Consider the following 23,907-nt stretch of genomic DNA (forward strand, 5'->3'; position numbering starts at 1 on the left):
TCAATGTTCTTCATGTTCCTTATGACTTGTAACTTTAAGTCTAAGCTTCGACATGTCTCTTCAAGTAAAATCACTTGATTTTATAAAACACTTGATTCCTGAAACTTAACTCAAGAGACATTAAGTAACCTTGATTTATTATCATCAAAATGAGATTAAGCCTTGTTAGGCCAACATCTGCAATCTTAATCCAATACAACTTATACTTAAGATACAATTTGTTCATTATAGACTTAGGCATATACAGGCTTTCAAGTTTTTTTCTAAATAGATGCAGGAGATCCCTCATCCATGACGCGATATAGCACGTTATATGGCAGACAAAGTCCGATAGTCGTTGCACCCTTCACTTCCAATTCCTTCTAACGTATTTCATCCATGCCTTCCGATTGACCTCCGTAGCCTTCACTATACCTTGCTACACTAGTAGATCCTTAACCCTTCTTTGCCATAGTCCAAAGTTTCTCATTCCATCGAACTTAACAACATCAAACTTTGTAGAAGAAATTCTAGAAGCCATTACAACAATGCTCTGATACCAATTTGTTGTGGAAATTAATGCGCATCGGAAACAAACAATCTCACAATGCAACACTTAATAGTGAAATATACAAAAAACACAATCACGCATATTATAATGAAACCAATAAAACAATGACACAAAGAATTACATGGTTTGGCAATGCCTACATCCACGGGAGCAAACGATAGTGACTTTTTACAATCTTGTGTCCAAAGACACTAAGTTACATCATACAACATGTATATATAACCCTCCTAGAGGTTTTCCCCCCTAAAACCAAACTATCATGTGTCCAAAGACCTATCGACGGTTAGAAACCAAAACCAAAGAGTCGATGTAACAACACCAAAAAGAGTCAGTTGTTTCTCTACATCTGGAAAAATCGTCAATGGTTTTTGACGATTTTAGGGAAACTGTCGATGGTTTCCTCCATCATGTCAGCTTCAGTGTTTTCTACCATGTTTTCTTTTTGTACATGCATTCCACTCAAAATATGAACCGCATATTACATCATGATGCATATTGGTGAGTGAATGTGAAGCTTGTATATAGGAAGGTGGAGGTGTAGTACATGCACAATGTGGTGACTGGTAGGTTGTTATCTAGCCAAGGCTTGGTTCCTTAACTACCAAAAATAATATTTATAAACCTAACTATTCCCAGGTTAAGTAGAACTGTGAATAAGTCGGGTATCAATCCACATGGACTAAATTGTAGTTATTCACCACTTCTAATCGAGTATACTATAGCTTTGTGCAAAAGAAGGTAAAAAAGAAAATTTTTTTCACAGGTTTTTCTAACAATCTACTGAATGCATGTAAATTCTATATTAGCACTACTCCTACAAAGAGAATCTAAGATCATGAGTTACACCAAGACTGTCGTTTGGCGCAAATCATTTGTTTGATCAACTATCCATCTTAGGCTAATGACTACGTGGACCATTCAAGGGCATAGAGTAGCAAAGGTGCACCAACCAGCCAGAGTACGGTTGGGAACTAGGGTACACTCTATCTCAACAATCATAAATCCACCCCGAATATGAACCGTAGCCTAATTCATATAGATGGCTAAATCCCTAACTAGGCTATCCTATCCCTTAGGGTATCATCATTCATAAAGATATAAACTTTCAAGGAAATTAAATGAAAGCATGTAAAGAAAGTAGTAAATGAAATCATTAAATAAAGGCATGTAAACAAAAGCAGTAAATATGGTTTCAATTGCAAATTCAAAATTCTATCACTACCAATCAAAAGTAAAATCGAGAACTAGAACAGGAATTTAAATTAATAGTTGTAAATATAATCTACTTTGGTTTTTAATGATGTTTTATGTCTATCACAAACCCAAAAAAGGCCAAAGCAGAACCCTAAGAACATATTCGAAGCTACTATCTATACCCAAAAGAGTTTGCAAGGTTTGAATTTCAAAATAAGAAAGTTTCGAAGCTACTATCTATACCCAAAAGGGTTTGCAAGGTTTGAATTTCAAAATAAGAAAGTTTGTAGGAAATCTCGCATAGAAGATCATCGCTGTCGACCAAGTCACACCCATTCTTTCCCTTGGTCAAGGCTTGTGGGAAATCAGGAATTTGAACTTCAGCATCTTCGACTTAGTCACGCCAATGGGTCTTGCTAGTCGAGTTACTAGTCGAGACTTGTAGTATCTCAATCCTCAATTCAGTTCAGGAACTCGACTTCGTCGCCCATCAAGGTCTCTTAGTCAAACACTTGGTTGAGACTCTCAATATCTCTAGTTCAATAATCTTTAGTATCTCGACTTTTTTGCCTTTGAGGGTCACTTGGTCGAACACTTAGTCGAACCTTGCAGCAATTTTTTTTTTTCAGTTTGAACCTTGAAGTCTGCAGCTTGAGACCTGGTCGCCCCTATGTGTTGCTAGTTGCACCACATGGTCAAATAGATTCTTCTTTAATTTTGGTACATTGAGGCTCCAAGCACTTGGTTGAGCTACTGATTTAAGATTTTTGTACACCAATTACTCCCTTGGCTTCTCGTAATGCTTCACTCCTCGGTTTTAACCTATTTTTCAGAAAATATGAACAAACCTTGCATAACTCCAATATTCATCCTTAAGTTGAAAATGCATGCTTGAAAAGATTTAGTGGAGGTGAGTTGCATCCCTAGGTAAAAGCATAAGGTAAATAGTTTAAGGACTCATTTGCACCATACTTATTTAGCTTTTTGAATATTAAGGCTCTTCTAAAAAACTTGAAGATCATATCCAGCTTTTAAATCTTTATGAATAGATATGGAGCGTTCTAAGGTTCATAAGCTTTATAGAATGCCTTAATATATATTTTTAGATGCATGTGTGTACTATAGGGAAGACTATACTGGTCAAATGATAAAATGTCTGGATAGATATCCAGTATAGTTGGTTTACGAAATTTAAAACGATTGCTTATACTGCTTGGCATATGTAAAGAAATTAATCCTTGATTAAGTATAAGTAGCTCATTGCATCTAAGTTAGGATTAAGATCAAAAGGGGGAGCATCTAAAAATAAATTTTTATCTTATTATGCTCACCAACATTTGTAGCTTAGATCTGTTTTGAATTCACTATGGCTTGTGTACTTAATTATGATGATTTCATTGAATATTTTAAATGAAAATGTATTTCTTAGTGAGATATTCTATGGATTAGCCATATGATCCTTGGTTTAAATTCTGTAATATTCTCTTTGGATCCATATGGTTGCTAATTCTGGTAATATTTTATTTCCGTGCATAAATGCTTAATCAGAAAAATGTTTGTTTGCTTGAGTGTTTTATTAAAGTTTCTTTTTTAGCAAACATCGTCCCCAGTACTTTTTTTTAAAACATGAAAGGGGGAAATATTTTCAAAGAAATGTTTTATAGCAAGAAGTGTTCTTAAACTAGGATATGTCTTATCTCTTGCATGTATGATAAAATGCCTTCATGACTTGTGCTATGTTCTACAAATTCACACTTTGAGTCATGAACTTTAAAAATATTGCAGATTTTATTATTTATATAATTTTCCTTAAGAGGGCATTACATGACTGGTTGATTTATCATATATGAAAAGACATGCTAACTAGTTAGACTGAATTTACGCTCAAACCTATATTTGCTTATGTCGTTTGTTTTAAACTCAAATCTTTTACAAGTCTTATGTGGTGTTTGAACTACTATGGTTTGTGGATATTTCTGGTCTAAGCATGTTTAACATGTCATTTTAATATTTTAATCACTAGTTATACTGTTTTGTGTGCAAAATGCCAAATGTTTTAATCAGTTATAAGACTATTTGTTATGGCCAGTATTTAAAAAAAAATAAAAATAAAAAAAGGGGAGCTCTTTGTTTAGCTAATTTTTTTTTAATTTTAATTTTACTTTTAACTTAGATTAACCCTTTTGCTGATGCCAAAGGGGGGAGAGGTTTGTTGAGTAAAATGTTCAAAATACTTTTACTCCTTGATTTTTTAATAAGCATCTGAGCTTTAACGACAAATCTAAATGCATGACATTTTTAAATGTCTTCTTTCTTTGGATATGCTTAAGCTACACTGCTTATCTTTGAAGTTATGCATATAGTAAGGGAGAGCCTTTTTAGGTTGCACCTATTTGCTTTGTCATCACAAAAAAGGGGGAGATTGTTGACTTTTTGAGTCTGATCCCTATTTTGATGCTGATAAAGCACAAGTATCTTATGTGTGTATTTAAGAATGTGAACAATTTTATAATTCAGCACACACATAAGGGAACAAAAAATGACAGCACGAAGGACTTAATGCTTATACAGTATGGCATATTCCATGAAGAATCTGAAGAGCAAAATAAAAAGAAGACAAATGTCTTTACTTGTAATGCATTTTGTTTATAATTTTATATAATAATGCATATCTTGCATGATGTTGATGAAGGCTTAAACATAGACTATAGACTAACCATACAGAATCTCAATTTTTCATGGAAAAGCCTCTACTCATAATTCCAATCTCATACACATAGGGTTGAAAGGTTTTCAAGTAAAAAACATAGCTAAACTTAAACTTTTATTAATCTCGGTCGACGGACCCTTTTCCATTTTAAACACCCCAACCACCAAACCATGTTTTGGTATGTTTTATAAAGCCTTGGTCAACCAGCCATATTTAAAGCTTCAAAGCCCTAGCCGCCCAACCTTTATATTCAATCTGTTCCTAAAGTCCCAGTCGACTAACCCTAATAGAACTAGGGAAGCCTAGTCATCTGGCCTTCGTATTTGGCCCAATTTATGAAGGCCAGCCGACTAGCCATCTTAGAACGAAATAGCCCCAGCCGATTAGCCACTTGGATCGGCAAATCTGCTTGTAAGCCTGACCGACTGAACTATCGAAGGGTTGAAGAATCACCTAAGGTTAGCCGACCAGGACCTTCCCCAATCGACCGAACCTCTCGGGCTGCTTTATTTTTTCAGCACTTAAACGTGTTTAATTTTTTAATTAAATAATTTTAAAATACCCTTCGTGTCCCTAATGATCATTTTTCATGAGATGTCTATAAATAGCCTCTCATAACTCATTTTTTTAAGTAATGATTATCTTGCAAATCCTCTCAAATTTTTAGGGCTTTATTTCTCTAATTCTTTCATTATTTTACAAAATTATTTTTGAAAGAGAGCATTTAATTTGGGGCATTTATTTTTTATCAGCAATAGCATTTACTCTTTTTCAATCTTACATTTTTGAATATCATTTTTTGAGAGTAAATCAAGGGTTTCTCCCATATATTTCTCTTAATAATATTTTTAGGGAAACTCTCTTCTAGCTTGTGAATCTTTCTACACATTCATTGCAAGATTTAAAAGCTCACTTGTGCTTATTTGAAAAAATATTTTTGAGCTATAGACCCTAGCTTCCCTTGAAGTATATTTTTTTTAATATCTTTATTTGGGAAAATCTCGTGAGGGTTTAAGATCTTTGATAACACCGATTGCATATTTCATTTTTGAAATCAATGACCATACACATCTCTTTGGGAAAAAATTATTTGAAAGCAAAACCTCAAGTTCTCCTACATCTTTATTGAAAAATATTTTTGGAGAAATATTTATTTGGGTTAAATCTTTGAAGTACTCATCATATACATTTTATTCAAAGATTGCAAAAAAATTATTTTGAGAAAAAAACCCTTACTCTCTTGAGGATATTTCATATCATATAAGAGTGCATATCTAAGCTTCATTGTGTACATCCATACTTTCTGAGAAGCATATTATTGTACAAAAATTCTTATTGAATTTGTAACGGTTCGGATCAGCTCAGTGATTAAGCTGGGGAGACTCCACCCCGTAAGGAGAACTAGTTCAACTCAGCCCCATAATTGAGCTGGGAAGATTCCACCCTATAATGAGAAACCATTTGGGCTAAGTATGGTGAATTGAGTTGGAGAGACTCTGCCCCATAAGGAGAATAGGTTGGGCTTAGCCCTATAATTGAGCTGGGGAGACTTCGCTCCATAAGGAGATTTGTACACACATTGCTCTGCCTTGTTAAGTGAGCAAAAAGTGGAATCCTTGGTGACCCAAGGTGGGACATAGGCTGGTTTAGCCAAACCTTGACAAAAATACTCTATCTTTCTCTTCCCTTATCTCTTTAAATCTTTGGGCTTGAATTCTACATTTGATTTATTGTGCATGATTTAAATATTTGCATAACCTTTATATCCGTGGAATTGGTATTTACTTAGAAAGACCCTAGGTTGTGCTATACTAATTGTGGTTTTTAAAATTGAACACACATAACCTAGATTATTTTTTTTTAAATACCCAATTCACTCCACCTCTTGGGAATACACCAAAAACAACATAGTAGGAAATCTCTATGCACTGCAGGGTAACACAGTTGTAGGTGGAATTATAGCTGATAGTTCTGAGTTAGGAAAATTATTTTGTGAAATGTAACCACGTAAAAACTAGTGGGAATTCTTAACTACATTGGTGTGGATGTTTGGGGACTGATGAGGGCAGCATCACTGGTTGTACATAGGTATTTTATGAGGTTATCACAAAAGGTCAGTGGGTATCTCATGCAGCACAAGTTGGACCTATTTGCAAGGTATAACTTGTGGCTAATATGGAGTACCAGACTGCGAGAAAGTTCCTTAGGTCAAATATTATTATTGAGCACGTTGGTGTTCAAGGAGTTTTGTGAGTAAGGAATGGTGTATGCAGGGCTTGCAAAGGACTTCTTGGTGAAGTCAGCGAGTATGGCCTGTTTCTCAGTTAATCGGTCGCCAAAGGAATCACTAGATGGGAGAGTTGTAAGGGAGGCTTGGACTAGTTATGTAATAGACTTTGGAGGTCCATCCATGCACATTGATGGTGAGGTGGGATATAGGCTTGGTATGATGTATAGATGGTGCATCTTTCTAGTATATAAGATAGATGGGTTCAAGCTGAGTGATCCAATGACAAATAGGGTGGCAATTGGTGGTGGCATGGTTTTAGGTGTTAAAGCCATAGGGTAGCATACTCGGGTATATGAAGAAAAACGGGTGCCATAAAGTTGCAATAATAGCAATAAGCATGTTGTGCAGGTGGAATTAGAGACTCGAGGCATGAGTGCAGGGAATTCTAACTCAGGAAACTTGTGGTATCACAAGATAAAGTGGAGCAGAATAGAGATTGTGATGCAGATGGAGATTAAGGCTTAGGGCAGAGATGACGTTGGTCATGATGCAGGGAGTTCAAGCTCGGGAGACTAACGGGATCACAATGGGCTCAAAGGCACTATCAGGCCACCACCCAGGTGTGAAATGATGTCTTATGCAACCATTACTACTATTGAGGATTCTACTACCTTTCATGAGGCAGTGCATGGCCAAGAGAATGGTAGGTGGAAAAGTGCCATGGTGGAGGAAATTGAGGTATTGTGTAAGAATCAGGCAAGGGGGTTGGTGGTGCTCGCAGAGGGGGAGAAGGAGATAGGTTGCAAGTGTGCATGTATTCTATTGTTTTATGTGAATGACATGCCGATTGCTAGAAAGGTTCTGACTGCGAATGATAGGAATCAACATGCCTTATCCATGTCCTTTGCAGATATGCTGGCATGTGGATGACTTCTCGATGTATACTCCATTGCCAATATAGTGACACGTGGATGACCTCCCGATGTCCACTACTGTTCATAACTCTTTTGTAGGTACACATGGAATTTCTTGAAGACCATCCACTTTTAATGAAAGACTTTTGTTGAAGAATTTATTATTTTGGATTTTTATTTTCTTGGATATTTTATTTCAAGATTATTATGTGCTTAAATATCAAGTGAAGTATTGAAGCAAGATCAACTTCAAGACCCATGTAGGCCCTATGTGGCTTGTTGGCCCCACATGGCTCCATGGGTCCCACACGGATTTGGCCTTCCTTTAGCACATGTCTCATTTTTAATTTATAATAATGCAAGACAACTAAGCTTTCATATGAGTTTAGTAAGTTTAGAGCATATTTAATATGTTAGTTAGAGTTAGTATTTATTATGTTTGTCTCCCATTCTTATGTGGGAAGTGTGAGCTAGTTAATGACTTGTCCCCCTATGCTAGCTATATATCTTTCATTGTAAGAACTCTTATGAAGCCATGTTTAAATATTGAATGAATTTCCATTGTTGAAGCTTGTTTAACTTTGTCCAATCTATTGATTATTTAGAGTGAGGCTACGACGTTCTCTCCGGAGATCAAGTGGTAATAGACCACTCTATCCGGTGACACCATCACCATCTCTTCCTACTCACCCACATGGCCACCCCCATCTAAACACCCACATAGCCACCACCATTATAAACCCATGCAGCCATTTTCCCTACACTCCATTTTTGTGTTCATCTTGTCGATTCAAAGCTTGTTCGAAGGATTTACGACACGGTCTAACTCACATTGAACAACATCAAGTCAACCAACAAATCTTATGGTAAACTCGGTACTTGTTTGAACCCTTACTTAATATTGTGTAAGCCTTTGCTTGAAGCTTGAAATTCCATATTTGAATAGCACATTTGAACCCTTATATTTCAATATTGATACTTGGTAACTAAAATCAATTGTGAGAATATTAGTTTGTTAAATTAGAACTTGCAATCTTGGCTTTAAAATTAACATCTTTACACATAAAGCTTGATTCCTTGATTAGTAACTCTTGGGACTTATTTTCTGGACAAACACATACACCTTCACAAAAATCCGACAACATGCACAATTTATGGTGTTTATGTTAATTAGTTGAATTCTTAATCCAATGTGTTTTGAGTGTATGTGTTTGTGTGAGGGTTGAACCATTGGACTAGGCCAACCATAGCCATCCTACATCATCTTGGTGTCAAAGCCTAGGCCGAATTACGCAAACCCTCAAAGTCCCAATTTCCATTAGACCTTGTAGGAATTTAGTTTCTATTTGAAACCATCAACGGTTTCAAACAAACAGTCGACGGTTTGGCCAAGACAACTTGTGTAGATTTTAAGTTTTGGATATTTGGAACTTAGTTTGGCTAGGATTACGGGAAAGACCTCCAAGGAGGAGAATTGTGTTTGATGGCGACTCGAACTAGGAATCGTTGTCGTGGTTGTAGGAAAGATATGGACTATGACATGCTCTTAGATGACTTATAAGATCAAGTCCGTGTCTTGATCCAGGACTTGAACAATGCGTTTGCAAGAATTAAGAGGCTTGAAGCTAGTTTAGATCCTAACCTAAAACCAAAAAATCTGGGATAGCCCCTTAAGGTTGACAATGAGCTTGCTTCCCATCACTCTAAGGAGCAAAACCACCCTCCAAGAGAAAGAACACCACCTCAAGAATGACCTCTCATTCCTCCCCCACAAAGACCAAAAGCTCCTAGAAGGTTCCAACGTCATGACCCTTACGTTCCAAACTGGAATGATGAGGACTATGATGAAGAAGATTTTCAACCAAGGAGATCATATTGTAGGGAAAATCATGATCCACAAATGGATGTGATGAAAAGAGTTAAAATTGAAGCCCCTATATATGATGGTCAAATGGATCCAAATTTTTTTCAGGATTCGTTGGTTGAAATGGATTCATATTTTAACATGTATAGTATGAATGATCCACATCGAGTGAGATTTGCAAAGATAAGGTTGAACGGGCAAGCAAAGCTTCATTGGGTGAATGTCGAAAGACAAAAAGCTCACCTTGGTCATAGACCTATAGAGCATTGGGATTTGATGAAAGAAAGGTTGAAAGAAAAGTATATCCCAATCTCTTGTAGGGAATGTCTCATTGATCAACTCCATAACCTTAAGCAAGGAAGTTTGAGTGTGACCAAATACATGAGCAAATTTGATGAACTTTCCATTAGGTGTGGTGTGGAAGAAAGTAATAGCCAACAAATTGCCTGTTTTAGAATTTGGCTTGAAACCCAAACTGAGAAAAGATTTGTTTCCCCATCATATTGATTCACTTGAGCATGCATTTAATTTGGCACATGACTATGAGCAAATGAGTAAAGGACAAATGGGAAGAAAATTTAGGAACACTTCCAATGATAATTACCCAAGAAAGGCCACATCATTTGAGAAGATTAGACCCACCAGCATGGGTTAAGTGACTTCTAGAGGTAGCAATCCCATCATCCAACAACCATTGGACAAAAGAAACACACCCATGAATGGCCCTCAAAACAAAATTCTGGGAGTGATGTGTGTTATAAATATCACAAAAGAGGCAACTTTGCTAAGCAATGCCCAACTAGAAAATTGGCAATTGAGAGAGATGGTGAAGAGGAAGATTCAAGAGAAGAACATTCCTATATCCCCAAGGAAGCAGCCAGTGAGGATTAATTGTCAATGGAGGAAAATGAAGATGCTTATCTTAATATTATGAGATGCATAATGGTGACTCCTTGAGAACAAGAGGATTGGCGTCGCACTTCTATTATCCATACTTACATTAAGTGTGGGAATAAAAGTTGCAAAATGATCATTGATGGAGGAAGTTGCATGAATGTAATTTCAAAATCAGCTTCAGAAAAATTGAATTTGAAAGTTGAACCTCATCCTCATCCCTACGAAGTTCTTTGGGTAAATGTAGTAACAATGCCCATAAGCCATAGATGTTTAGGTTCCTTCAAAATTACGGACTATGAAGATGAAATTTTGTGTGATGGTCTTCCTATGGATGTTGCCCATATTCTTTTTGGGATACCTTCGCTTTATAACCTTGATGTTTCACACAACGGTCGTGCCAACACCTATACATTTTGGTGTACTGGGAAAAAGATTGTCTTAAGTCCTATTGAGCCTAAGAAAAATAAATAAACATGATCAAGAGAATAAAAAGAAGGACTTGAAAGGAAAAGAAAAGGTATGAAATTCATTGCACATTTTAAATAAAAAGTAATTTGAACAAGAAAGCAAAGAAACATAAGTTGTCTATGTTGTTGTGACCAAAGAAAATGACTCCTTTACTCCTAAACATGAGACACCACTTGAGGTGTCACCCATACTTTCTAAGTTTAAAGATGTTATTTCTGAGCCTCCAAATGAATTGCCTCCCATAAGATACATTCAACATGCCATGAACCTTGTTCTAGGATCCTGTTTACCCAATTTGCCTCATTATAGGATGAACCCCAAAGAACATGATGAATTAAAAAGGTAAGTTGATGAGCTGAGAAGAAAGGGTTTTATTCAAAAGGGCAAGAGCCCATGTGCATGTATTTCCCTTCTTACTCCTAAGAAAGATGGAACATAGAGAATGTGTATTGATAGTAGAGTTATTAATACGATCACAGTCAAGTATAGGTTTCTCATACCCAGGCTTGATGGCATGCTAGATCAAATGGTTGGTTCTAAGATATTTTTAAAGATTGATAATGAGAGTGGATACCACCAAATAAGAAAAAGGCCTGGATATGAATGGAAAACTGCTATCAAAACCAAAGGTGGTTTGTATAAGTGGTTGGGGATGCCATTTGACCTTACTAACGCACCTAGCACACTCATGAGTGTTATGACTCAAATATTGAGACCTTTCATTGGGTATTTCCTTGTTGTCTGTTTTGATGATATCCTTATTTATAGCCAAACAAGGAAGGAGCATCTAGTTCACTTGAGAAGAGTGTTTGAAGTGCTAAAAGAGTAGAAACTGTATGCAAGCCTGAAAAAGTGTACTTTCATGACCTCTCAGGTAATCTTTTTAGGATTTGTTGTAACTGAAAGTGAAGTTTCTGTTGACCTTAAAAAGTTCAAAGCCATTAAAAATTGGCCTACTCCTAGGAACATTCATGAAGCCAGAACCTTCCATAGGTTAGCCACATTTTACTAAAAGTTCCTTGAGAACTTTAGTACCATCACGGCACCCAGTGCAAATTGTCTTAAGAAATGAGAATTCATATGGCGTAAAGCTACAACCAAAGCTTTCTTAAACATAAAAGACATTATGACAAAAGCACCTATGCTACACCTTCCTGACTTTTAGAAATTGTTTTGAAGTAGCTTGTGATGCTTTTGGTGTAGGCAAAGGAGGAGTGCTTAGTCAAGAGGGCCATCATGTTGCCTTCTTTAGTGAAAATTTGGATGATGGAAAACAACATTATTCCACCTATGACACATAATTCTATGATGTGGTTTAATCTTTAAGGCGCTGGAGACATTTCTTGCTCCCACAAGAGTTTGTACTCTTTTCTGACGACCAGGCCCTTCGATACTTGAGCACCCAAAAGAAATTGAATCATAGGCATGTAAAGTGGGTTGAATATATTCAAAAATAAACTTTTGAGCTCAAAGACCGAGCTGGTGTGGAAAACAAAGTTGTTGATGCCTAGAGCCGAGTTATGGCAACCTTATAGACCATAGAGGTGAGAGTCAAAGGCTTTGAGAGTATTAAGAAAGAATATTCTCGATGTCCTAATTTCTATGACATCTTTTCTAACCTATTGGAGGGACTTCCTAGAATGCATCCTGATTTTGTGATACATGGTGGATTCCTATTTAAAGAGACTAGGTTGTGCATACCCTCTACATCTCTACGTGACCAGTTCATATGGGAATTGCATGTAGGTGGTGCTTCTGGTCACTTTGGTAGAGATAATGTAGAGACCCAAAGAAACTATAATAATTAAATAATAAGGGAAATGAGAGAGAAAGGTAAATTGTAATTTGGAATTAAAAATAGGGTCTCATCAACAAACACAACACGTTCGTCGACCAACACGCTCGATGGGATCGTCGACGGGGACACGTGTCTCATCGATGAGAAGTTACAGAGAGGCTATTTTCAGTTCTGAATTTTTTCGATGAGGAATAAGCACTCTGTGACGAACTCTCTTCGTGGCCTCATCGACGAAGTGACGTAACTCATCGGCGAGTGTAGGTGTATAGCTAGCCCTAAACTCGGATTTAGCATAGATTTCAGCTAAAATAGGTTTTCTCTCTCTCCTGTTTGTCCCCTCTCCCTTCTCTTTAAGATTTTGGACCAGTCTCTTGCCGGTTCAACAACACTCCTGGGAAGTTTCTCTTCAAGTCTGCTGGATTGGATCATTGGTGGGGCTAACTTGGAATCCATCTCAAATTCAGGATAAGGCTTTTTATTTAGTACTTGGCTTTCCTATAGTTGAAGAAAATGTAGTACTCCAAAAAATACTAAAGTTTTGTTCGAGGCAATGTTGTTTTCAGGGTGTTGAACGGGGAACCCTACGAGTGTAGAACTACTCATTTTAAGGGCTTCCCATAAGTCAGGTAAAGGGATAAGCTAAGTCAGGACTTCATGAAAATGTATTTATTATTTTACAATATTTAATTTCAAAAAAATACGTATATTGTAGAATTTTGTTGGAAATAATGTTGTTGATTAGAAATATGGATTTCATGTATAGTATCAGAAATAAAATTATCATCTCTTTTTTGTGGCATGAGTAATATTTATCATAGAAATTATGATGATGAAATATTACGTTTACAAAATAAGTACGTTATTACTACTTTCAGGAAAATGTTAAAATGATACAGGAATTTTTCAAACTAAGGAATTTATATGATATGTCGGTGTAAGGGCCGAGGATTTTATACGATATGGCGGTGTAAGGGCTGAAGTTTCATATGAAATACCAGCGTAAGGGCCAAAGGTTTTTATGATATGCAATAGTAGCGTAAGGGCTGTGATTTAAAAAATACAAAATGTCGGTGTCAGGGCCATAAGTTTTATATGATATGTTATGCAAAGTTTTATGAAGATATTAACATGACAGATATTATTATGAAATAGTCATGTATCATTATTTGGAAATATACTATATGTTTTCAGAACCTGGTTGGCTTGGTTTAGGTTTTCACGAAACAAGGTACTATAACTATATGATCACAATCATGTTTTTGTTAGTGCTACCACTTACTGTAAGGGGCAGTGGGAGATCAGCAGTGAATGTGGTTTATCGTAGCACAAGCGTCCCTCTGGTGTCCGGACCAGGAGGGTTAGAACCATCATACTTACAAACTTATGTTGATTTAGCGTGGTAAGCCAACCATTGCTAGGTCCTGCCTTTGGACCTCACAACCCAATCATATAGGGGTAAGACGTGACACCAACCAGCTATCCATCTAGAGAGTGTTCCATGTACAGTTATATGAGATGATTTATATGCATAGAAATTTAGTATGTTATACCATGTTAAGATAAAATATGTTTTTCCATATATGATACAGATAGTTTTATCAACTATGATTTTTATATTGTTATATGTATAACACGAAAATACTCATGTTGCCACACACTGGTATTAGTTTATTTCCCTAATTGAGAGGTGTTGCACCCTAGGTATATAAACATTTTAGGAGCCCAAGATAGAAGGGCGGATAGAGCTTCATAGTGTCAGCATTCAGCTATTCTACCCTATTTGAAGGGTAAGTTTTTTTTTCTTGGGTTAGACGGATTTTTGGGTGGCGACCCTAGGTGTCTTTTTTGATATTTTAGGTTGTTTGTATTCATATGATGGTTGTAGTAAACTCTGGTATTGTGTTGACTGGTAATTTGATATGTATATGATTTTACGTTTCCCGCTGCTTATGTATCCGTGTTGTGTTTTCGGTATATCCCTGATATCCATGGGTCCAAGTTGATTATTATTTTTTAGGATTATTATATTGGATATTATTACGAAAAAAAAAATTCGTAAAATAAGTAGGTCGTTATAGTTTTGGTATTAGAGCATAGGTGGCTAGATTCTGTAGACTTTAGAGTGCAGCGAAAATGATACCAGAGTATAGGAAAAGGATTTAAGGTTTCGTTCTACAGTATAGAGGCAAGACATCCGTGGTGGTTTCTCTGATTTTCTTGGGGTGATAATTTCAAGAAAACCATAGTAAACTATTGCTGGGTTGTGTTCCTAGATTATAGGACTGGATTTATAAATAAGATGAGGATGTCAAGAAAGGGGACTATGTTAGGCGTGTAAATTATAAGGATAGGGTCTTTAAATCATATTTATTGTTTTTTAGGATGGACCTAGGAGGACATAGTGCCCATGCGAGTGGTAGTGATGGAGCAGGGCCCTCGAGTGGCAGCGAGGCTGATTCTAATGCGGTATTACGCAGTGTGGAAAGCAGGTTATGGCTGAGTTTGCTCGGAGCTCCATAAAGCAGAGACACTCTTCTGCAGGCCATGGGTGCAAAATAGAGAAATTTACCAAGATGAATCCTCTAGCATTTTTAGGAGGAGTTGATCCTACAGCCACCGAGAATTGGATGTAGGAGTGAAAAACAAGGTGCAGTCCCAAGAGCAGGGTGAATTGGGTTTTAAAAATTTTATTTTAAATCTATTTAGAAATTCTTAACTTGTTGTTGATTCTTTAAAATTTCAACAAAAACTTATTTCTTTATTTAATCCATTCTTTATTTAATCCACATAAACATTCAATCATTCAAGTAATAAATCAACCAAACAATTTGAAAGCAAACAACCAAACCAAGATTAAAGTATACAACACTTTAGTAATGTAAGAACTTAAGATGGTTGTTCGTTTACATAAGCCTTATGGATAAGAATTCGATTCAAGCCTTGTGGTTAATGCAATTCCTTTGATAATGAATAAGCTTTCTCAAAATGATTTTCAACAAAACATTCACACTCTTCCCAAAATTCAAATTCAAATAAACTCTTAGTTAATTTATCTTTGGGTGTTAACCAATTAACGTACTCCTTTATGGTTTCCATAACATATGGTTTAACCAACGTACTCCCTTTCGGTTTTCGCAACCCAAATAAAAATTAGACTTTAGGTTTACTTAATTTCCATATTTACGTAGTATATATAATTAATAAATTAAATCATCCACACAATTTATGTGTGTTGAAAATAAAGAGCAAGGGAAAAAGAGAGTGAGACCATGACTTTTACGAGGTTTGGCTTATACCCAGCCTACGTCCTTGCCTTTGGCAAACTACCAAAGGATTCACTAAAACTAGTTCCTTTATCGGGCAGAACAACGCCATTTACACAACACTCCTTCAATTAGACTAGAGCCCGTCTCTCCAAACGATATACCCTCATTCGGCCACTCCTTCAATTAGGTTAGAGCCTACCTTTCTAAGCGATATCCCCATGGTTAGACAACGATCCAAACAATCCTTGAATCTTCAAATCCACATGAACACTGCAAGAATACAAAAGAGTAGCTGCGTACAAGAACACTCTCTAAACATAGTAGATTAATACAAATTCCGCACTAGGTATTTCAAAAATTTAAATACCAATAAGAAATATAATTGAAGCTCAAGTGTAGAATTCACCAAGGGTTCTTTAGTGAATGAGAAAACTCAGTATGAGAACCGTAGGTTCGTGTTTTAGCTGCAATTCAGATGATTTCCCCCTAGCAAGAGTATAAGCAATAAAGAACTATGAGAGAGATTGAAAGATTTAATGCAAGTATGATGTGTAGTTTCTTGTGTGTTAATTTATTGGAATTAAGATAGTATTTATTAGCTTTTTAGGATTAGTTTCCTTGTTCCCCAAGTGACTTGGAGTGTCCTCCAAGTTTTTATAACGTTCATATTTTAAAAACTAAGTTTTAGAAATTTAAGTTAAGTTCAAAAAATTGAAATTTCGTGGAGTCAGTCGGCTGGACAGGCAACTGAGTAGTATATTTCCACAGGGTCACTCGGCTGGATAGGCAGTTGATACCCTTCTGTCTGCCAGAAATTAATCCCGAATAATTGTCAGTTAGCTAGCTCGACACAGTTCAAAATGGGTCAGTCTTCTGGGCAGTGTCAGTCGGCTGAGTGATTTCAGTTCATTGTGTTAGTTGGCTAGGCAGTTATCCTAGCTGTTGATTTTCTTTCAATCGGCTAAATAAAACCAATGTTTTTTTGGTGAGTCGGCTGACTAGTCCTCTTTTCAATTTTTCATTTTTAGCTTTCAATTTTAATTTTGCTCTCTTTCTTTGGTCTTTCATAAAATATTTTTCGGGGTTTTAAAATAGGTCTCTAAGTCCATGTATTTCCCCTAAAAAGCTTCAACAATATTTCAAAAAGATATTTAAAATTTGAAGTACGTACATAAAGACTTTAGGTTGAAAGACCTATAGTCTTTCTTTGGTCTTTCATAAAATTTAAAGATGATATGTTAAAGCTTGAAGTCAAGATGGAACCAAATAGCAACGCAAAAGAGCCAAAGAAAAGCAAAGTGCTCAAAGCAAAACGAACATGAAGACTTGAGTGGTTCAAAATGTCAAATGTCCACTTATTTATTAGCATCAAAACAAGACTTTAAGCCTTGTAAAGCTAGCAATCTCCCCCTTTTTTATGATAACAAACACGGAGCATAAATATGAGTAAGCCTTTAAAAAAAAAACTCCCCCTCTCAATAAGCATCATCTCAACATATTTAACAATATTTGTAACTGCAAGATCAATATCAATACCAATTTCAATATCATACAATATCATGCTCATTACATCATTTAAGTTTAAGATTTTTCAATGTCAAATACTTCTCCCTCTTTTGAAATATAAGTCATGTTTCAAAATTTCAAAATATTTCAATACTAAACTCAATTTTCAATTTTTGCTCAAAACTTCTCCCCCTTGTGACATCAATAAAAAATAGTAGGATATAAACAAAATAAATCATATTTTTAAGCATATGAATATCAATCATGCATATCAAGTATATGATACCAATTTAGACTTTCATTAATTCTAATTCCAATTGAACTTTTGAATTTTTAATACCAAACTCAAATTGAAAATATATGATACGAATAAAAAAAATAATTCATGATACCAAAAAAGATTAGGGAGAAACAAAATATAAGTTATGAGTCATAATACTCCCTCTGAATTTAATATATTCATATTTGATACCAATTATACTTTCTAAATTTATTGTTCATGTTTCAAACATTTGATGTATATGCTCATGGATATCAAATACCAATATCATATCAATTTCATAACTTACTCATGGATATAATTATACTTGTCATGCTCAAATACAAATTTATATACTCATGGATACTAATACACTTTATAGATACCAATGTTAATGTCACATTATGCATAGCTCATGAATACTCTATTATTTAGATTCAAATTTATCCATTTTATCCATGTGATCCATCATAAGTATACGTGGCCAAGAATTTATCACTTCATATCAAAATTCATGTTTCTAAATCATGCTTCATAACTTTATGCTCAAATTTTCAAAATATAGTGAGCCATAAATTATCAACATTTTCATTGTCTTTAAAAATTTCAAGATACAAAATTTAAAATGTACACATGTATCATATTGCATTCATATAAGCATAAAGTAAATCATATCATGTGCTTTGTAGTATATTTTGCTCGGAATTTTCTTATGTTGCTCAAGTATTTTATTTCAAACTTGTTTAACAATTTTTCCTTCAGTCAGTTGGCTAAGCTTCAGTTTAGTCGACTAACCTAAGTTCTTTTTAAAGGTTTTGTTTAGTCAGTCGGCTAATCGTATTGTCGGTCAGCTAACAATTCTTCTGCCAAACTTTCTTCTTTATCAATAAGCTCTATTTTCTTCAGATTTTCTTTTCTTTTGATTTCATTTAAACATCCAAATTGCATGTATCTCAATACTTTCTATTTTATGCCTTGTATGATTCATTCATTGATTTGAGGCCAACAATTTTCAAGAGTTTCTATAAATAAGCTTGAATAATTTTATCCTTATTCTCTATTTCAATTTATTCAATATATTTGTATGATGTTCCATTAATTTAATATCAATTGAAGTTGAAGAGTTTAGTATTTCATTTTTGGTGCCCATATTTTCTTGGTTTCAAATGGTTTAACAAGAGATGTTTCTTTAATTCTCCAAACTTGTTTTGTTTTCACACCTTTCTTCATTAATGGACATTCAAACTTTATATGTCCTTTTTTTCTTACATTGATAGAATATGGTGTTAGTGTAGGCATTAGAAGATGTGCTAGCATAATCTTTGGATGCTTTTGAAAAATAACCCATGTAAAGATTATTTTTCATTTTATTTTCAACCCCATTAAATCTAATGCCTTCTTTGTTTAAGGTCATCCTTTGTGAGCCTTTTATTTTGTCAAAATTTTCCTTTCCTTTGTGAAGTTGTAAATGATCTTTTCTTTATCTTCAATTTGATTTTGGAGATCATTTATCTCAATATCTTTCTTATCATCAACCTTCTTTTGTGATTTCTCTAGCTCTTGAGATAATTTTCTGATTTTATTCAGAAATATATACGTCTTTCTCATATTCCATGGAGGATAGGGATCAAAGATCTTCTATCATCTTTTCATTCTTGCTTTTAAATTTCTTGATTTTCAAGTCTTTTTCTTTTTCAGCAAGATTTTTAGGTTCTAATTCTTTTATTGTAGCTTCATACTTATTTTCTATTTTCTTGAGTTTTGAATATTATCATTTTCAGCAATCTTAATTGATTCTAGCTCTTTCATCATTCCATCATTCTTGTTCTTTAATGAAGTATATCGTTTAGTTACATTAATTAAAATCTTATGCACCTTGAATAAGTCATTTTGAAGTTTTTCATAAGATGGCATGCACTCATTCATTAGATGAATCACTATCATATTCATTATCCGATTTGGATGAGGAAAATTGTTCTTTATCATCATCCCATGCCATGAAGCAAGTATAAGCAACCTCTTGGTCACTTGATTAACATTCCGAACTACTTGTACTCATATTGTCCCAAGTAGTGGCTTTCATGGCCTTTTTCTTTTTCTTTTTAGAATCTTTCTTAAGTAATGGACATTCTGGTTTTATATGTCCAACTTTGTTGCAATTATAACATGTGAGAATTTTATTCTTTGATTTCTTTATACTGGTTTCTTCTTTATCTGATTCAGAGTTTTGATTTCTTTTTTTGATTTTGTTTTTCCTTCTAAGGATTTTTGCAAGTTTCTTAAAGATATAGGCTAATTCATCTTCATCCATTTCATCTTTATCCTCATCACTACTAAAGCTTTCTTTTGAGGTTTTGAAGGCTATTGATTCTTGGGCTCTGGATTTTCCACTCCTTTCATTCATTGTTATTTCGTACATGAGGAGAGAACCTATAAGTTCATCTTAATAAGTATTTTTCAAATTTCTTCCTTCCGTTATGGCAGTGGCTTTTGGTTCCCATATAGGGGCAGCCCTCTAAGAATTTTTCCTATCATCTTATAGGTAGTGTAGGTTTTTCCTAAGGCATTTAGAGAATTTATTATGCAAGTAAACCTAGTATACATGCTAGTTATGGATTCATCTAGGTTCATCTTAAAAGCTTCATATTCTCTTGTAAGCATATCAATCCTATTATCCCTTAAATCAATAGTGCCTTTGTAGGTTACCTCAAGTTTGTCCCATATTTCCTTGGCTGATTTGCAAGCCATTACTTTATTAATTCATTCATATCAAGGGCACAATACAATGCATTCATAGCACTAGAGTTTATTTGTAACATTTTATGATCTTTTTTAGTCATGTCCTTCTTTTCCTTAGGGATTTTTTTTTTCAATCTACTAATTTGGTAGGAATTAGATCACCATTTGTGACAACCTCCCAAGTTTTCTAATTCATGGTTTGAAGGTAAATTCTCATACACTATTTCCAAAATGTGTAGTTCAAACCACAAAAAATGGGTGGTCGGGTTGAGGATTGACCCTCTCCGAAGGGAGCTACTCCTATGTGTGTCATATAGATATTTATACAACTACTTGTTAGGTTTGTTATAACCTCACTTTGATACCAATTGAAAATAAGGTGTAGTCCCAAGAGGGGGGTTGAATTGGATTTTAAAAATTTTCTTTTAAATCTTTTTAGAAATTCTTAACTTGTTGTTGATTCTTCAAACTTTCAACAAAAACTTATTTCCTTGTTTAATCAATAACCACATAAACATTTAATCATTCAAGTAATCAATCAACCAAACAATTTGAAACCAAATAACCAAATCAAGATTCAAGTATACAACACTTTAGTAATGTAAGAACTTAAGATGGTTGTTCGTTTATATAAACCCTATGGATATGAATTCGATTCAAGCCCTATAATTAATGCAATCCCTTTGATAATGAATTAGCTTTCTCAAAATGATTTTCAACAAAACATTAACACTCTTCCCAAAATTCAGAATTCAAATAAACTCTTAGTTAATTTATCTTTGAGTGTTAACTAATTAATATACTCCCTTATGGTTTCCACAAAGTATGGTTTAACCAACTTACTCCCATTCGGTTTCCACAACCCAAATCAAAGTTAGACTTTAAGTTTACTTAATTTCCAAATTTACGTGGTATATATTATTAAGAAATTAAATCATCCACGTAATTTATATGTGCTGAAAATAAAGAGCAAAGGAAAAAGAGAGTAAGACCACAACTTTTACGACGTTTGGTTAGCCAACAATCCAAACAATCCTTGAATCCTCAAATCGACAAGAACACTACAAGAATACAAAAGAGTAACTGCATAAAAGAACACTCTCTAAACAGAGTAGAATAGTACAAATTCAGCACTAGGTATTTCAACAATTTAAATACCAATAAGAAATAGAATTGAAGCTCAAGTGTAGAATTCACCAAGGGTTCTTTAGTGATTGAGAAAACTCAGTATGAGAACCATAGGTTGGTGCTTCAGCAGCAATTTAGACGATTTCCCCCAACAAGAAAATTTGAATTTTGGCTTAAGAAGGTTGTGTTTTAGGGACTTTTCATCTTAAGGGATGAAATTTCTGTGGTTCCTAGTAAAATTGATGTGGTAGTGAATTGGGCTAGACCGAGGAACGTCCAGGAGATCAGAAGTTTCTTGGGGTTCACTGGGTATTACTGTCATTTTGTTGAGGGATTCCTAGTGTTATCAGGGCCTCTTACGTGACTGACAAGGAAGAATGTTAGGTTTGAATGGGACGACAGCTGTGAGCAGAGCTTCCACGAGTTGAAGCAAAGGCTTGTCACGGCACCAATGTTGATCATACCATCAGGGGGTGAGGGTTATGTTATCTACAGTGATGCATCTAAGAAGGGCCTTGGTTGTGCATTGATGCAGCATGGTAGGGTGGTAGCGTATGCTTCCAGGCAGTTGAAAGAGTTTAAAAAGAACTACCCTACCCATGATCTTATTTGGCTGCAGTAGTACATGCATTGAAGATTTGGAGGCATTACCTGTATGGCGAACGATGTGAAATCTTCTTCGACCATAAGAGTTTAAAGTACATTTTCACTCAAGATGAACTGAACATAAGGCTGAGAAAGTGGTTGGAGCTTATTAAAGATTTTGATTGTACTATTTGTTACCACCCAAGAAAAGCAAAGGTGGTAGCTGATGTGCTAACTAGGAAGTCTCTAGGACTAGCATTGGAAACTATGGAGATTCCGCATCCGATCATGATAGATCTTGGGAGACTCAACATAGAGTTGGTTAGAAGTGATCCTCTGGCATGTATTGCTAGGTTAGTGGTGTAGCCTACTATACAGGGAATAATTAAAGCTTCTTAGAAGGAGGATCCATAATTTACAGAGGTAATGGTCAGAGTATAGAGTGGTGAGGGAGAGGAATTTTGTATTACATATGACATAGCTTTACGGTTTCATTCTAGATTATATGTTCCTGTTGATGCTCACAGAAGAGGCTCACAAATCTTTATGCACAGTTTATCACGGCAACACAAAAATGAATAGGGATCTACGAGGGTCTTATTAGTGGAATGGTATGAAGAAGGAGATTTTCAATTACATAGCATAGTGTTTGACGTTCCAGCCTGTAAAAGCTGAGCACTAGAGGTCGACAGGCCAGTTGCAGCCACTTTTTCTCCTAGAGTGGAAATGGGATCACATATCTATGGATTTTGTTCTAGAGCTACCGTCGTCATTACATGGCCATAATGCAATCTTTGTGATTGTAGATCGTTTGACTAAAAGCACCAATTTCCTTCCCATCAAGATCGACTACTCCATTAACAGACTGGCAGAGATTTATATTCAGCATATAGTCCATTCTCACATTGTGCCTTTGTCTATAGTGTTAGATCGGGACCGGTATTTCAGGTCTCAATTTTGGAGGAGCTTGTAGGAAGCTCTAGGGTCTCAGTTATATTTTAGCACGACATTCCATCCTCACTTAGACGGGCAAACTGAGAGGATGATTTAGATATTAGAAGATATGTTTCGAGCATGCGCGCTGAACTTTGGGGGTACTTAGACCCAGTTTATGCCGCTGGTGGAGTTTGTGTACAATGACAGTTATCAGGCCAGCATTGGCATGGCACCGTTTGAGGCGCTCTATGGTAGAAGATGTCGTTCTCCTTTATATTGGGACAAGATGGGAGAGCAGGGAGCTGTGGGCCTAGAGCTAGTGCAGTAGACATATGATAAAGTCTGGTTTATCAGAGACAAAATCAATGCAACTCAAAGCCAACATAAGAGTTATGCCGATACCCATCGTAGGAAATTGGAGTTTGATATCGGCGCTCATGTGTTTTTTTAAAATAGTTCCGTTAAAAGAGATTATGAGATTTGGGAAGAAAGGTAAACTTAGCCCTAGGTTCATTGGCCCATTTGAGATTTTTGAGAAAGTGGGGCTAGTTGCCTACAGGTTAGCTTTACCACCTATGTTATCTAGGATACATGATGTACTCCATGTCTCCATGTTGAGGAAATACGTCCCAGACCCTTATCACGTAATCAGCTATGGTGAATTAGAGCTCAGTGATTCACTAGTTTATGAGGAGGTACCAATACAGATTCTGGACAGGAAAGAACAAGAATTACGTAATAAGAAAATTCCTCTAGTGAAAGTCTTGTAGAGAAATCAAGCAATAGAAGAAGCTTCTTAGGAGCTCAAGGAACAGATAAGGTAGAAATATCCACATTTATTCAGTGGGGTTCAGTTATAATCA

This window comes from Malania oleifera, chromosome 12, assembly GCF_029873635.1.
Source record: "Malania oleifera isolate guangnan ecotype guangnan chromosome 12, ASM2987363v1, whole genome shotgun sequence".
NCBI lineage: Eukaryota > Viridiplantae > Streptophyta > Magnoliopsida > Santalales > Ximeniaceae > Malania > Malania oleifera.